We start from the raw sequence: 17560 nt of genomic DNA on the forward strand, positions 1-17560 counted from the left end.
AAATCAATATGCAAATGACTACATCTCAAATGAGCCCTATCCCATGTACTAAGTGGTAGCACAAATCTCTAAATGCAGATCAGGGACTTCTACTTTTCCCAATATAGTTCACAAATGCCTCGTTTCTTTCCTTCTTTCCTTTTTTTAGATAATTTGGATATAATTTTTTATTGTTCTGCTTCCAGAAGAACATAGAGAGCAAATTTTGGCTTTGAGTATAATTAGTATATTTTCCATTTTTTTGCTCTTAAAAAACACTGAAAGGTTAGACTTGAATTTTTAACCCAACAAGGAATACACTGAATTTAAAAAGCTTTCCTATTTATTTCATTAGAGAAATAAAACCTGAAAGACTCCGACATAACACCAAAAAATCTCTCTCCAAGGAAACCTATGTCTAGGAAGAAAAAAAATAACATTATAGCATATTTCAACTTACTGACTCGGTGTAGAATGGAACAGATATTAAACCACATTTTGCTTATTATAATCCACAAGGGTGATGGAGAACACTAATTTGCATTTGCAGCTAAACACATTTCGAGAGTTGTATCAACAGAATATCCTGGTAGATGTTACAAGCACTGTGGGTTTATCAGCACGGTACAGCGTCATCACCCAATAGAAGCTGATGCTGATGTTAAGGTATCATTTCCTTCTATTCTTCCTGCATAACTGGACTACCCAGTACTCAAATATTTCCAGAAATTTTGTCACTTTATGCTCCAAGCAGAATTTTTTTTTAGTTTTGTTGTTTTAGGCGGAGTCTCCCTCTGTTGCTGTGTCACCCACGCTGGAGTGCAGTGGCACGACATCTGCTCATTGAAACTTCTGCCTCTCAGATTCAAGCTGTTCTTCTGCTCAGCCTCTCGAGTAGCTGGAACTACAGGCATGTGCCACCACGCCTGTCTAATTTTTGTATTTTTAGTAGAGATGAGGTTTCACCATGTTGGCCAGGCTGGTCTCGAACTCCTGAACTCGGGTGATCCACCCTCTTCAGCCTCCCAACAAGCCAAATTCTTGACTAAAAATTTTGTCTATTATTAATGACACAAATCAATTACTATATATTCCATAAAGTCTTTCTTGACTCTCCCCACGTTCCCTCCCTGGAGAGGTGATTTCTCTTTACTCTTACCTTTTTATCCTTGGTTATTTTATTTGCTCATTTATGAACTTGTTTAGAAACAGGTCCATTCTTCTGAATGTTGGCAGCCATTTCTTATTTTTTCTCATTTTTATATTCAACCATGTTGAACATGGTGAAAGATCAATAGCTAGTGAGGAATAAAGGTGAATACAAATGCTAACATGACATCTCATTCAATGATCTGGTTGGTTCATTGAACCCAGTCACTCCTGTTAATTAAAGCAAAGTTTCATGGTGTTGTTATAATTTTTTTAAAATGTAAAAGTGTAAGAAAAATTTTGGTGAAGAGAAATTTGGTCAAGTAATTTTCAAAAGAGATAGGTAAGTTAGATAATATTAAGCATCACTGTAACTTTTCTACTTTATCATCCAACAAAGCATGAAGTGCTATATAATAGGCAGTTTGAATCGTCTCCGATAACAAACACCTGCACAAGGAAGGCAAAACAGCAAATACATTGCCCAAGTAAAAAGATTTGAAAATGTAGTGTAATCACATAAAAGCTAAATGATTAGGCCCAAAACATTCGCTGAAATGTACATAGTAGACAAAACATAAGAGGCTCCCATAACACTTTCTTCTCTATGAAGCCTTTACCAAATGATGAGGACAAAAAAGATAATTACCTCCTAACCTATTCTGATTGAACAGGCAACTCTCTCCACTCACCCACCCTTTTTCCTCATCTGCACATCATATAAATATAGTACTGTCTTTGGGTAGCTCCTTTACTATACACATACATATAACTCCAGTCTCTGCAACTTGGAATTATGCCTAGGGATCATGTATATTTTATAAAGAATGATAAAGAATGCCCATCCTCTCTCTGTCTCTCTCTCTCTCTGACACACACACACACACACACACACACAGAGGAGAGTGTTCCATTATACAGAATTACTGTGTGACACTATGTATGGGTTCAGTGCTCTATCTGGGAAGGTGGACTAGACTATTGAACTTTTTTCTGGCGAATATAAGATGGATCTTTTGAATGTGTAGATATTTTCCTTGGATGCTTCTTAACAAAAAGAACAAGTAAATGTTGACGTGAATTGCCCAGATTCTCTAAGAAGGTAAGAGGAATATATTGTGAGGAATAAAAATTGTAGGGTAAGGAGAGGCCTAAGGAGTTCATGTATCCTGTTAGTGTCCTATTATTCCTACACTTTCTGCCAATTCTTTTCTGCCCCTCTTTGATATCTGGAGTTCAGATTATTAGTTGTCTAAATATGAAACACATAAATTACACAATGCATAGATTTTAAAAATTGTATAATACATCTATAAATTATAAAGTTATCTACATTTATAGTATGCTTAAACACATATAAAATAGATATACTACATAAATTTATAAAATATATAAAATATATTCATGTATAACATGTATATATACACACAAAATATATTCATTATATATACATATATGTATATATATATACACACACACACACATACTTCACTTTCATTTGAAAAAATAATTATATCCCATGATGAATCTTATACATGAAAAATACCATGATGGACGTTATGCCTAAAATAGATATTTAATGTACAAATCAGGAAAATATCAGAAAACAATGTGAATGGAAGCATTGGCACATTATTGAGACCAAAAAGCCTGATATTTACTGTGAACTTGGCCATTACACAGGATTACATTTAGGAAAATAAGACTCAGAGAAATAAATAGTGCAAACTCAGGGAAATAGTTGAGAATAAATCAGGCTTCGCTATGACATACTCTATTTTTCTTTTCCTATAAAGATTATTTAAATAAATATATGTAATATCTATCCAACCCAATCATCTGCTTGATACTATTTGTAGGCACACAAATGACATAAAGGTAACGGTTATGTATGTAAAGAAGAATTTATTCTAAACATTTCTTCAGTAGTGCACTTAGGAGAAGCACTTACTTTTTTATTTTCAAGAAGTGAAAATAACTAAGCTTTTAAGTGATACAAGGAGAAATAAAGTTTCTCTCTTCTTTGCAAAATTCTCTGTACCAGCACGATGCCGCCTGCCATGTCATTGCCTGTCTCACCAAGGAAGTCACTGCTGCCCGAGAAGCTCTGGCTATCCTGAAACCACAGGCTGGTCTCATTGTGCCCCAGGCTGTGCCAAGTTCCCAACCAAGTGTTGTAGGTGCGGGCGAGCCAATGGATTTGGGTGAGCTGGTGGGAATGACCCCAGAGATTATTCAGAAGCTGTATTGAAGTAGGAGACAAGCAAAGAGGAGGGATATGATGAAACTTATCAAGGTCACCTTTAGACAAAGGCCACTTCACAATTTACTGTTGTACCTTCTCTGAGATTAGAAGATTATTTTCACATAAACTAATGTTTCAGACCATGGTTAGTTATTTCATTGTTAGTTTCTTTTCTTTTTTTTCTTTTTTTTTTTTTTTTGAGACGGAGTCTCGCTCTGTCGCCCAGGCTGGAGTGCAGTGGCTGGATCTCAGCTCACTGCAAGCTCCGCCTCCCGGGTTCACTCCATTCTCCTGCCTCAGCCTCCCGAGTAGCTGGGACTACAGGCGCCCTCCACCTCCCCTGGCTAGTTTTTTTGTATTTTTTAGTAGAGACGGGGTTTCACCATGTTAGCCAGGATGGTCTCGATCTCCTGACCTCGTGATCCACCCGTCTTGGCCTCCCAAAGTGCTGGGATTACAGGCTTGAGCCACCGCGCCCGGCCTTCATTGTTATTTTCTTATATCTTTGTTCATAAAAAAGCCATTACCACAAAAACAACCTATTTTTCAAAGTGCAAAAAGCAATTGTACCACATAATAAAGAATAGGTTAGGGGATATTAATTCCTCAGTATGATATTTAGTCATATATTCCACCTAACCTAGTCATGTCTGCAATTTTGGCAGCCTTGTGATCTCAGGTGACCCTATTTCCTCTCCAATTCCACCTAAATCTCTCTCTGATGCTAAGAAGCATATATCCCTTTCAAATTCACATTTGTGTCTAAATGCATGAGATGACAAACATAAAAACTGATCATAGTACACAGGTAAATAGCCAATGGATAGTTCAGAACAAATTATTAATAATAGGTACATAAAATAGGAAGTGGCAGGATTTTTTCTGGTTGCATAGTGAAAGCTATTTTATTATGCATGTTTTAGCTTTAAGGAAAATACAAGTGAGCAGTTAAAATGCATTCCCTAGACTTACAAGGTACTTATGTATTACATTATATGACTAAACAAATAAAAATAATTAAGAATTTAAGGAGCCATATAGAATTTTTACCAGGAGCACAATTATAAAATGATACATGCACATACACTAGGGAAAAGAATCATGATGTAAACACGTGATTGCAGTAGAAACTTTCTATGACTGGGGCATATTTCTCTTTTCTTTGTTATATGTAAGCACATACACATGCATACATCCATATTTTAATCCAGACAAAGTCTTTTAACATGCTTACATTGAAATATATGTGCCACTGAAATTTGGTCTTCACTAATACTCTTTCTAGATATACTTCCATAAGACTAACATTTACACAACTAGGGAAACAATACAGAAATTGAAAGGGTAGAAACCTATTCACTCCCTGCTGAGGTAGAAAGTAGTAGGCGGAATGTCTGCAGATGCAGGGGTCGTCCCTCAGGAGAGGAGCAGGCACAGTGGAGGTGGAGTTCCTAGATGACTGTGATCCCCTGAGGCAGAGTTGTCTATCTCTGGCACTTGTCATAGGACAGCAAGTATCTCCATTTATAACCCAAATCTCTAGTTGTTTCACTTTCTCTGTCTCTATTGCTTATCAGCACTCTGCATTTAACTTTTTTTTTTTTTTTTTTTTTTTTTTAAATCCCAAGCATCCATTAAAATATACTCTGAACCACAGGTTCACTTCAACAAAATCAGCCTGGGTCTAGTAAACACCAGAGAGCAGATTTGAGATATTTATTGTACTCAGCAACAAGTATCTTATAGGGGAAAACATTGAAGTTTTAGCAAACCTCATTCTGAATGTGCGGCTTTCTACAAGTCACAATATTTCTAGTGAACACCACCACAATCATTTGTTGATTATTTTTTTACTAGAAAAAGTGCTAACCATTGACATGCTCATTTCATTCCAGCCACAACCCTATTGGGGTAGGTAACATTTTCACTTCCAGTTTTATATAAGATGAAAATGAATTGAAAGGTTAAAAAAAAATCTTCCCAGGATGACATAGTTATTAAGCATCAAAATTTAAATTCCAACCTTCTTATGCCTGTCTGATAGGAAAGTCAGTATCCTTACCCACCATGCTCATTGAGGTACAATATTAAGCATGCCAAAGTCACTGGGTTATAAGATGCAAATGGAAAATCACACCAAGATGACTGTAAAATATTAATTACTCGATAAATGGCCATTTGTTTATTATTCTCTCTCATGTTCCTGATATTCTTGGTAATATGTTTTGCATCCCAATTATTTGAGATAATGTATGAAGGTTTGCATACACCCTCTTGTCCTAATGACATAGCAGTCAGTAGAAAAACATGGGGCCAAGGAAGCAGTGGATGGGGTGACATGGATAACTATAAGCAAGGTCAAAACATTCTACGGACTTGTCAGAATTTTTGACAAACCCCTGATTTTTGGAACCTGTATACAAAAACTGCCCTGAAGCTTGGACTAGCCTAATGACTGTTTTTCTGAAATCTACACATGAGGTCACGTAACAGAGCAATTTAGACTCAAATATAAACGAACTATTTCAGCCACAAATATGACACTCAGATTAAACACTAGTCAAAAGCAGAACAAAACAAAATAAGAAATGGGAGATAAACATTGTGAAGTTATTATTTTTTCTCTCAGGATTCAATCATCTTTATTTTTGTAATAGAAAATTTCCTACTCAGCCTCCAATGGTAAAATCAATTTAGACACTATCTCTAAAATATACATTTCTTGCTATAACACTGCAGTGACATGTTGATGTAGTTTGAAGCACTTAAAGACACCTTTAAAAAGTACCTGTGAAAGTATAGTCAATGTGTATTTGTATTTGTAATTATTTTTGTGTAAATCACAGAGCTTTAAGGAGTGTTTCGTCCCTTGCTCTACATATATAGAAGTGTTTCCAACAGATACTCTTTTTCTTTTGTGTGAGAATTGAGAACTGATTTCAGTCTCTGTGACAGAACCCACTTCCCCCCCAAAAAACTTAAAATGTGCAGAATCAAAGCACAAGGATTTAGGCATTGTGGATGGTGATTTGTACCCGGAAGCATTCTGTAGGTTTAGTAGCAATATGCAGTGAAATGTAACTTTCTTTTTATAATATATTTAAAGTGTGTCTGTATTAGACTTCTGTAATATTCTTGAGAACAAACTATGTTTTATAAATTTTTGTATTCCCAATTTAAGGTTTACCCCTTTCAGTATCACTATACTTCGTATGTGCTATTCTATGCCATCTGTCTGTTTTCCCCACATTCACAAAGGATTTGGGTTACTGGCTCTCAGTAATCAAGGCCAGTGACTGGCTTGCATCATGAGATTAACAGTAAAGAGTGTGACTTCTGCAGTCTATCTGGGTTCAATTTCCGGTCTCACTCTGAGGGCTGGATTGAATCCTACTCAAATTTATATGTTGAATCCTTAACCCTCAATGTGACTACATTTGGAGATAGGGCTTTTAGGAGGTAATTAAGGTTAAATGAGATAATAAGGGTTGGTTCTAAACCAATACGATTGGTGGCCTTATCAGGAGGGGAAGAAAGGGAGATATCTCTTTCCCTCCATCCACTCAGGAAAGACCATGTGAGCACAATGAGAAGAGGCCCATCTGTAAGCCAAGAAAAGAGGCCTCACCAGAATCTGGCCATGGTAACACCCCAGTCTCAGACTTGCAGTCTCCAGAACTGGGAGAAAATAACTTTCTGTTGTTTAAGTCACTCAGTCTATGGCATTTTGTTATGACAGCCTGAACAGACTCCCTCACCATGGTATTGTTAGGAAAAGTAGTCAACATCTGTGTACTATAGTTTTTCACTTAAAATTAAGAATAAGATAGTTCCTTCCACATAAGATAGTTGTGAAGATAAAATGAAATAATACGTGTTAAACACTTAGAGCAATTTTTGTTTTCAGTCAACATGCAGCTCACGTTACAGTGATTTTCGGATCTGTATCTCTAGCTAATAACTCTTCTCTGAGCTCTAATTTCATATTTTCAACTCCCAAAGTTATCCTCCTCCAAAAAATTAGAAGTATGTCAACCTTAACTTTAACCAAACGAAACTTTTTTTTCTTAAGCTCTACCAAAAAATCCCTCATTCTTTCCTTACCTACCTTTCTCTTTTCAATTAATAGGATCAGCTGTCATCATAGCTGTTTTGGCAAAAATATTAGAGACAACCTTCAACTCTTTATTTTTTCCAATTGTTTAAAGCAATTGTTCAAGGTATGCAGTCATACACCTATATTTTTCTATCCTATAGATATTGCTCTAGAGGAGGCCCTCATCATCTTTCTCCTGTCCTGTTACAGAAAGCCTCTCAATTGCTTGTCGCTCTATAGCCCCATGACTCCACTTTCACATCTCCACTTTTAGTTATTTTTTTCTGAAACTTCAGGATTTAGAATATCAAATAGCTAGTCATCAATGATACAAGTGATTTTCAACTTGCCAAATTTAAGAACACTGCAAAGTTACACCACCTTTAACAAGCTGAAATTTAAGATTGCCAAAAAACCTGTCCCCAGAATCCAAGGGAAAAATTACTAAGTATAAGGTTAAAGAAGCTGAAATAGCTTCCAGCCCCTGAGAAAAAAATGATAGGAAGACACATTCTCCTTCCTCCATTATCTGCCCTGAATCAGAGTCCTTGGCTCTGTGCTAAGCAGAAAACTATTCTTAGAATGGTACTCAGAAGCTTCAGTAAAAAAGCTTCATCCTGTCTCAGAGAGACTTCACATAATACAGGAATTAAAAGATCAAATTGAATTGACCCTCATGGCTCTTATCTTCCAATAAGTCCTGGATTCAGGTCAATAGCTTTGGCAAGAACTGAAAAAGTGACCATCCCTTCATTTCTTGTTCAATTGCCAAAGCACACTAATGTACACAGCTAAACTGTTCCATTTTATGTGCTATTTGGAACTTATTTTCCCAAGTGACAGAAAAGATCTACTTTTCTATTTCCTTGAAGAGATGTAATTTATGCCTTATTTCCATGTTAAATTACTTAAACAGACATTATTTTTGGTGGGAATGCTTTTCACTTTCATTTGTAGTATGCAAATATTGGGGTTACAAATAGCTCAAGTGAAAAAAATACAAATTTGAGAGAAATTCTTTTCAGATATATGTTCTGATACATGAGTAAAATGTGTGCAAAAACAGGTAAGTTTTGCTTTTCTTCTACTACCCAAAGAAATAATTTTCCAGTAGGGGTTGAAATAGCATGCAAAATTTTGAAACAAACAGAATGGGTGAAATAACACAAGTACTAGATTTATGTTTATTTTAGATGCAAATGTGCAATGAGGAAAGCAGAAAGAACTAGATTTGGAGTTACAGAGACAGAGATTGAAAAAAGCTTGTGATGTAGACAAGTGTTTTTCATTAATTCATCCATGCATTCATTTGTGCATTCATTTAATACTGTCTGCTCAGTGTTAGAAACAGAAATTAAAGGAATCAGAAAGAAAGCCAGATCTCAGGAATTTAAAGGGTGATAAGATACATACATGAGGAAATCATCTAGGATGGAAAATTAAGAATGCTGTACTAAAAACAGATCATGTTTGTTAGGAACTCAGAAAAAGAATAGTTATGATGCTTTACCAGCCCAAGTATAGTGACTTCAAGTTATCTTTGATAATTTTCATTTATAAAGTTTTCTGAAGGTCAAATAAATATTTTATAATATTCTAGGAAAAGAAAATAAGCCTATATCAAGTCCCATCAAACAGTACCTTGAATATTATTTTCTTCTGCAATATAGGAATATCACATGTAATGCCCTGTTACCAACATGGATGACTACTGTATTTGCAATGCTTCATAACCCCTGAAGGAGTGTGTTGGTTCAATGTTACACTGCTTATCCTACTTTACTTCCTCCTTCAATTCATTCGCTCATTGTACCTTTAACATCCTCTCTGGGAAAAGACTGCAAAGATTTAGATATTGACAGGCAGTCCATTAGTTTTAGGGTCCTTAAGAGAGCTGTTGGTTTGAATGTTGTTCCTCTCCTGGCTTGAAAATTGCATTGTTACCAATACCCTCATTCACATCAAATAGGCCAGTTAATATAAGGGAAGGGGAGATTCGCTTCAGAATTAAGTGACACACACTGGGTGTTATTGTTATTTGTTGCATTGTCTTATCTGAATTTTTAATACCAATTTTGTATTGTCTTATGTTCCAACAATATACAAAACTAAGTTAAAACCCTTCTGTATACATTGGTCTTCCTTTCTTTGTCAAGTAAAAATGCAGTTTGAGAGAGTGTGTAGTGTGGATATTACTTAATGTATATATCTTGTAATTTAAAATTTGCAAGCCAATAGCATTTTCTAGAATCCACCAAGCCAAACAGTAGCACCTATAGTCCGGGACAAAGTACATGTGAGAAAAAGAGAAAAGAACTACTTATGGTGGGGTGACAGAAAGGATCTAATAATACATCCAAGAGAAGCCAATTTTAATTGTCCAAATATTTCCCAGTTATTGAATGAGTGGTGAGTCTCTGATTTACTGTATCTCTCATCATTAAGAAGGACATACCCATGCATATCCAGAGAGATGAAACAAACACACAGAAAAGGTACTGAGGAAAATGTAGATGAAATGGCTTTACATATATAGACTCTTCATATCAGAAGTTTTGTCTCAATTTCTGTTGCCTGATAAATCATAATACACTACTCAACAGGATATGCTGAATTTCTCCCTTCTGTTGTCTCCTTACTTTAATATACCCATAAGCCTAATCTTAACCAAAAGGCTAAAATTAAATTATTTCAGCAAGACAAACAGCTGATGCCACTCATTGACTATTTCCTATATACAAGAAGTTGTGCATATAGGACTTTGCATACAGGACTTTCATTCTTCATAGCAATCCTACAGGCCAGTACACATGATAAAACAGAATTCAAGTGCCTTGGCCAAAGTCATAAAAGATTAAAATTGCATCTTTCCGATGCTAAAGCTTAAGCTTTTTATCAGCCCATGTTACCTATTAGCATTTAAACAGTTAATTAACATTGCTTCAAAACAAATAATTCATTATACTGGATGATTCTAATTTAATAAGCTTATACTAGGATCCTATTAAGACTATATTATAGATATAACCTATAAATTAAACAGTCACTATCCTTCAAGAACCCACAACTCAGTATGTGAACAAAAAAAGAAACTAAATTTCATTTAATCCATTAAATAAATAAGATACATAACTAGATGGATAGAAGGATGGATAGATATGTGATAAAGTACGTTTAGTAAAAACTTTTTGTATTTAGGTGATAGGTTTTGAGAGATTTTCTGTAAAGATCTTTCTGAATTATATAGTACCTAAGTCAGAAAGATATTATTAATAAGACAAATGAATAACAGAACTTGCCTAATATTTACATTCAGGGACTAGGATAACATATATAGAAATGGATCTTGATGGTATGGTACTAGTTAGGCAGTAGAACATAATAGTGCCTGGGGAGAATTTATTGACATGAGTTTTTTACAGTTGATATGGGACTTAATGCCCTAGCAAGGACACCTGGAGCCAGTTGTAACAGTTTTCTAAAATCACTTGTTTGAGTGTGGACATCATGATTTACAGTAAATTAGGTGGAAACGTTCAAATCTATGTAGAATATTATTTAGGAAATGTCACAAGGCTTAAGGAGAATAAATGTTAGAATAGATTGACTATATAAGATCTGAGAAGCCACTACTTGACAATGATTCTCAGAAAGTCCCAGAGGTTATTCTTTAAGCCAAGAAGAAAATAGTAAAAGGAGAGATGTTGACAAATTTAAGATTGGAGGTGGCTGTGCTTTGTAGGCAGTTTGATGAGGAAGATGCTGCCATGGGATTGGATTTCTCACTATCAGTGGAAATGGGAGGATCCTCAAATTGAATAAATTAGGAATAAGAAATTGGGGGTAGCTAGGTGAACAAAATTAGCATGATGATCAAGGACTAGGATGGTCATCTGGCAACCTTGCCTTGCAGGAATCAGGTGATGAATAACAAATCATGATGTTCTTAGAGGCAAGACTGAAGAGCCTCTTAGAGTGTTGCTTGACTGATGTAACTTAGAAATCAAGATCTGTCAAGCAAAAGATTAATATCAGCCACTGCAATGAAATATCATGCTCCCCTACCCAGGTTCCATGTCAGAGTCAGTTCACAGACCCAGAGCACATTGATTGAAAGAGAAATCAGACTAGGGCCCCTTGATGAAGGTCCTTGCAAATGCACCACTTTTACCTAAAGTATATATTCCCAATTCTTTCCAAAATGAATCTGTATAAATGTGTGCTGGAGAAAGTGGCATAAGCAGACTTTTTAAGAAATGATAGATGAATTGAGTTGACTGGCACTGATACTAGCAGACCTGACATGCTATCTTATCCCTATAATGAAATGAGAGATATGTTCAAATTGCATCTTAATGGGACATTTGATGCATCCATAGGAACTCCTTATTTCCATGTTCCCGAGCATATAACTGGGGTAGATATGTTTAGTAGCTGACAGAAAACTCCTATTGGTTTCTAGAGCTCTGGGAAAAAGACCTTTCTGATTTAGAAGACTGCCAATTTCAAGTGAGGCGTAGAGTAAGAGAAGTCTATGGATGAAGCCTCCTAGACTTTAAGACATAAGATTCAGTAGTGCCAGAGAGGACAATGATACCATGTGGAATTTCTAGGAGGCTCCAGTAATAGAATCACAATTTAGACCAGTAATGTCCTGGAAAAAAATTCATGTCATCTACAGTAGAAAACTACCTTGCTCGAAAAAAAAAAAAAAAAAAAAAAACGTTTAGGTATGCAAGTGAATATACTAGAGACAGAGCACCTGACTGCAGGGACCAAGTGATACTGTTATCAGAGGCGCCCATGATGAGCTGGGTATTGCTAGATCTCTCATATCAAAAGGTCAGGTAGCAATCCATTCCATCCATTCAGGAACCTGTTCAGGGAAGTTCGGAAGGCATGGATAAATTACATATACAGACTGCCCAGAATTCCATATCACCTTACCTTTGTTGCTCTAAAGTCCCTTGTTAAGTCCATAGCTTAGAACTAATGAGTGTTTATTTATTCCCAACTAACAGGAGGAAAGAACTCCAGGACTGTTTTCCAGATAAGTTGATTCTGATTATTGTCATGCTGTAAGTCTGTGATTACTCAAAAGTGGCAATAGCCTAGCAGATTCACTGTAACCCACTAAGGGAAAATTAGAAACCAGCCAACAAGCTGACTGAGAGTCATAGAAATCTGTAATTGGAACGCCTAATATAGGTGAATCATCTTTGTAGTCAGGACCAGCAGCAGCAGTAGCGACTCCATCTTGTTTCACTAAGTCACCTGTATTAAATCTTTACAAAGATTGCACGTGGCCATTATCTTAAAGGGAATATGTACCTCCTCCTTCAGATGAAAAGTAAGGGCATCTTGATTTGACAGGGTGAAGACCATTGTTCAAAGGAAATAATTTTTAAAAATTATGCTTATCAGGCAAAACCCTAAGACCGTTTATCAATCATACATATTGTATGATGGGTGCCAGCTATAATGGGAAGACATAATACAGGTCTAAGTGGTACAAAGTATGCAAGATGCATACTTCTTTGGCTGACTTCAAATGATCTCATTCTCACCTGACACCAGGGCCTTGTTTTCATCGTTTTATGTTTTGCTAGGTTGGTCTAGTTGACTTCAGGTGGCCATAAGCCTGTGGCCCCACACTCTACCAAATTCTTCTCACCTATCACCCTAGGGCTTTCCTCAGGACAGAATTTACTGAGTAATTGCAGGACATACTTTTCACTCATGCATATGAAATCAATACCTGTAAGGGAGTTCACTCACAGTAGAATACAGGAGTGTGCAGATACATTTTTTCTCTATTCCCTTTTTCAGTTCAGGCATCCCCCAACCCTGGGCCACAGACTGGTACCAGTCTCGGAACTGGGCCATAGAGCAGGAGCTGAGTGGCAGATGAGTGAGCATTACTACCTGAGCTCTGTCTCCTGTCAGATCAGTGGTGGAATTAGATTCTCATAAGAGCAGAAACCCTATTGTGAACTGTGCATGCGAGGGATCTAGGTTGTGCACTCCTTATGAGAATCTAATGCCTGATGATCCAAGTGGGAAGAGTTTCATCCTGAAGCCATCTCCCTGCCCCCACCCCATCTTGGAAAAACTGTCTTCCATGAAAGTGCCAAAAAGGCTGGGGAACCACTGTTTTAGTGGATAGCCCTGAGATGTAGACTAAAAACTTCCATGTGATTAAGCAATCCATTGCCCTGGATATCAACCTTGTATTTGCGCTTCCTCCTGCCCCATATAACTCTTCCATTCCTTCACTGGGACTGTGTTCCTCAACAAGGTATTAGCAAATATGCTTTTATTTCAAGCTCTGTTTTCTAGAAATCTGAGCTAGAGGAAACAAGAGTGAAGGGAAAGTGTCACAGAGACTAGAATTTTAAAGCACTAAATTACAGGCCACTACACCAAAGCTACTTGCTAGTCTTCCCAGTGGCTTTGGTGTAGTAACCCAAACAAAAGTTACCATGGATGCTACGGTTTGGCCCTGTGCCCCTACCCAAATCTCATGTTCAATTGTGATCCCCAGTGTTGGAGGAGGGTCCCAGTGGGAGGTGATTGAATCATGGGGTTGGACTTCCTCCTTGCTGTTCTCACGATAGTGAGTGAGTTTCCACAAGAACTGGTTGTTTAAACGTGTGTAGCCCTTCCTCTTTTCTTCTGTCTTCCTCCTGCTCCAGATACGTGGGATGTGCCTGCTTTCCCTTTGCCTTCTGTCATTATTGTAAATTTCCTAAGGCCTCCGCAGCCATGCTTCCTGTACAACCTGTGGAACTATGAGACAATTAAATCTCTTTTCTTTATAAATTACCCATTCTCAGGTAGTGTTTTATAGCAATGTGAGAACAGACTAATACAATGGCCATTGCCTAGCCTCTTCAGCCCAAACATCACACTCCATGCCAGTGGTACTAAAAGTTGGGTTCCTCAGTCAGCAGCATCAATATCTCTTGGGAACTTGCTAAAAGTGAAAATCCTCAGGCCTCACTTCATATCTACTAAATCAGGCATTCAGAGAGAGAGATTTTTGACATCTCCCACAGGCAATTCCAATATATGCCAAGGTTTGAGAAACACTATTTCAAGCCTTGGGTTAACTGCTCTTGCTCCTCCATGCAAGTCAGAGTGGCGGGAAGAGGTCATAAATTTAGCTACTCCCATGCTGCACATCTGCAATCAGCTCCAAGCTCTTAGGTTCCATTAATTATGAGCACTCACCCCTGTTATCAGAAACTGCAACCTCCTGGAAGCAAACAGTGATTTTTTTATTTTCAAATATGAAAAGGGAATATTTTGTCATAATAATTAAGATTCCCTTTAAATACTAGTTTCAATTTTTTTATTTAATGGATGATATTGAATTTAGTCAAAAGCTGTTTGTTTTATTAATATTATTCTAAATTTCCTCTTTAATCTCCTAATATGGTGAAGCACAATAATTGATAGTCTAATGTGAAACAAACATACAAAGTTTGCTTTCCTATAATAAAGCCAAATTGGTTACAACCAATGACAGTGACATGATAGAGGCATGGAGGATGGCATAAAAAGGAAGACATCAAAAGATCATCTTGAGATATCAAGATGAGATTTAAAAACATGAAAGACCAAGAGAACTGAAAAACCCAGAGGTTGTGGTCAGCAAGAAACATTTTAAAATGTTAGGTTTCAGTTGAGCTGTTCTAAGTGCTGACAAAGTCTAGCTGTAGTCATACTTCTGATGATTGGAAGACATTTGGGAAGAGAAGGTTGTGGAGGTATAGAGCAAAATCCCTTAGACCAGTGTTAGTAGCTGATAAAGAACATAGCCAGTAACTCTAAGTTGATTGGAGAAAAGGGGAGTGATATCACAATTGGAGAGTTAGATGAGAAATATAGGAAGTTAGAAGTTTGCTTGGGAGAGAAAATACAGTAGAAATGAGACAAAGGGTGAAGGATGATAATGAGGTTTGCTGTGGAGATGTGTGGAGTGAAACACTTCAGAGGTTTCCCACTCCCTATTTACAAAATCTCATTCTGCCTTTATTTTTGATGCCTAATTTATTCTCTATTGCTGATAGAACCTACATGGCTTCTGTGGCCTCTTTAAGATAGAAATATTGACATGAGGACAGGGAAGAAAATCACTGATCAGTTACCTGATACTGTTGTATGGCTATTACTGATATAGGAACAGTAAAGTAAATTGCTTTAAAGTCTCCGATCTTCAGTTCTCTTTGGACTAGCATCTATTTTCATGTGACTTGGTGATTTGGGCATTAGGTTTAGGGTTTAGTGTTTAAGTGCCTTTAGTGTTTTCTTGTCATATGAGTCACTGCCATCACAGAGAGAAGGGTATACCCCGAATAGACCACTGGTGCCAAAAGGAAAACAAGAGACACATGGAGCAGAGTTGCCACAGCTGCAAGTCACCAGCCACACTCAGTCTAGGGCAGACCCCAGTCCGCCTGCAAATGCATGACGGAACCAAACTGAGATCAACAGAGTCCACTTTCAATTACAGATCCCCAGCAAATGCATAGGTAAGTAAGTTATAATAACACATGATTGTCCTTTTAAGCTACAGAGCTTTTGATTGCTCTGTGATGTAAAAATAACTAACTGATACAGATAGCATGTGAATAAATCAATACACGGTGAAACATATGTTCCCAAAAAGAAACAATTTTGTCTAACTTGGGTTCTGATATAACCAGCAGTGGTGGTGGGAGATGAGGCTGTAGAGATATGTTATTATCCATTGATTGAATATATTAATACATATCTATGGACATTATCATCAAAACGATTTTTGATCTAATTGCCAAACCTGATCAGGCAAAAGAAAAATCAGAGAGAAAGGATTTGCTGCTTAGCCCATCCTTATCTCCAATAACTTCTCTTTAATCTAGTTTCTGCAAGAGTTTATCTTTCCGATTTAGCAATTAATGTGTGCCAGCATGCCTGTTCTATCCCAAGGCCATTATCATTAGTCAATGAGGCTGAGTCGAGAAGTCTTCCCAACAGAAGTCTCTTAATTTTCTCTCCTTGAGATCATCTTTCCTGTATCTCAGAGTTCCAAATTCTACCCATCAATGATGAGCTCAGATGTTACCTCCTCCATAGAGCTCTCCATGATTTGTTTTCTAAGATATACTATTTCTTTCTTTTAATCAAGTATACTGCTTTATTTATCAAGTTTTGAAATATCTCATGGCATTGATTTTACCTTTATTTCCCATACTAACCCTAGGCCTCTTGAAGTTAGAGAGCGGGTCTTAAGTTTGTTTTTTGAAACTCCTGCAGCACCTAGATTAGCACTTTGAATGTATTAGATAACCAATAAATGTCTGTTGAAAGCATAAATTACAAACTTGAAAATTTTTCTTAACTCTTGCAACTGTTCCTTAATTCTTGCTTTTGGCAAGAAAAGTTTAAGAGACTTTTTGAATGGTATGCAAATATATGATTCTGCCTATGTTTAGATGTTTTCTAACTGGTGACTAATTAATTTCTCTTTTAAAATGTACCTGACAAGAATATAAAAGGGGAAGAAAAAGCATGGGGAAATTCCCTACTTTCAGCAAGTGAAAAGTGGATACTAACATTTGCAGGCAGATAGTCCTCTTCCACATTTGTCCAAGAAACTGAAAGAGACGATTTCCCCTCCAAATTTTGGGATCCATCTTCTTTTTATTTAGGGCCGTAGAGATGCATTAGCTCTAGAATCCTGAATATGAGTCTTCTATGAATTTGATTATTCTTATTTGTTCAGCTCCTAATAAAGAAACCATTAACCTCTCCTCTTTCTGACTAACTCAGACTATTTTTGTGAGTCATTAAAGAAAGAAAAAATTCAACACTTATAATTCTAACACACAGATCATTTTGCTCCAATAAATTAGATAGGGAGCCTGAACTACTGAGTAATAATTTTATTATTGAATACCTCATTTATGCAAGAAAACAAGAATTGATCTTACATTGAAGGAAGGGAGAAAGGAAGAAAGGGAGGAACAGAGGGAGGGAGGGAGGAAAGAAGGAAGGAAGGAAGGAAGGAAGGAAGGAAGGAAGGAAGGAAGGAAGGAAGGAAGGAA

This window comes from Piliocolobus tephrosceles, chromosome 4 (genome assembly GCF_002776525.5).
Source record: "Piliocolobus tephrosceles isolate RC106 chromosome 4, ASM277652v3, whole genome shotgun sequence".
Taxonomy (NCBI): Eukaryota; Metazoa; Chordata; class Mammalia; order Primates; family Cercopithecidae; genus Piliocolobus; species Piliocolobus tephrosceles.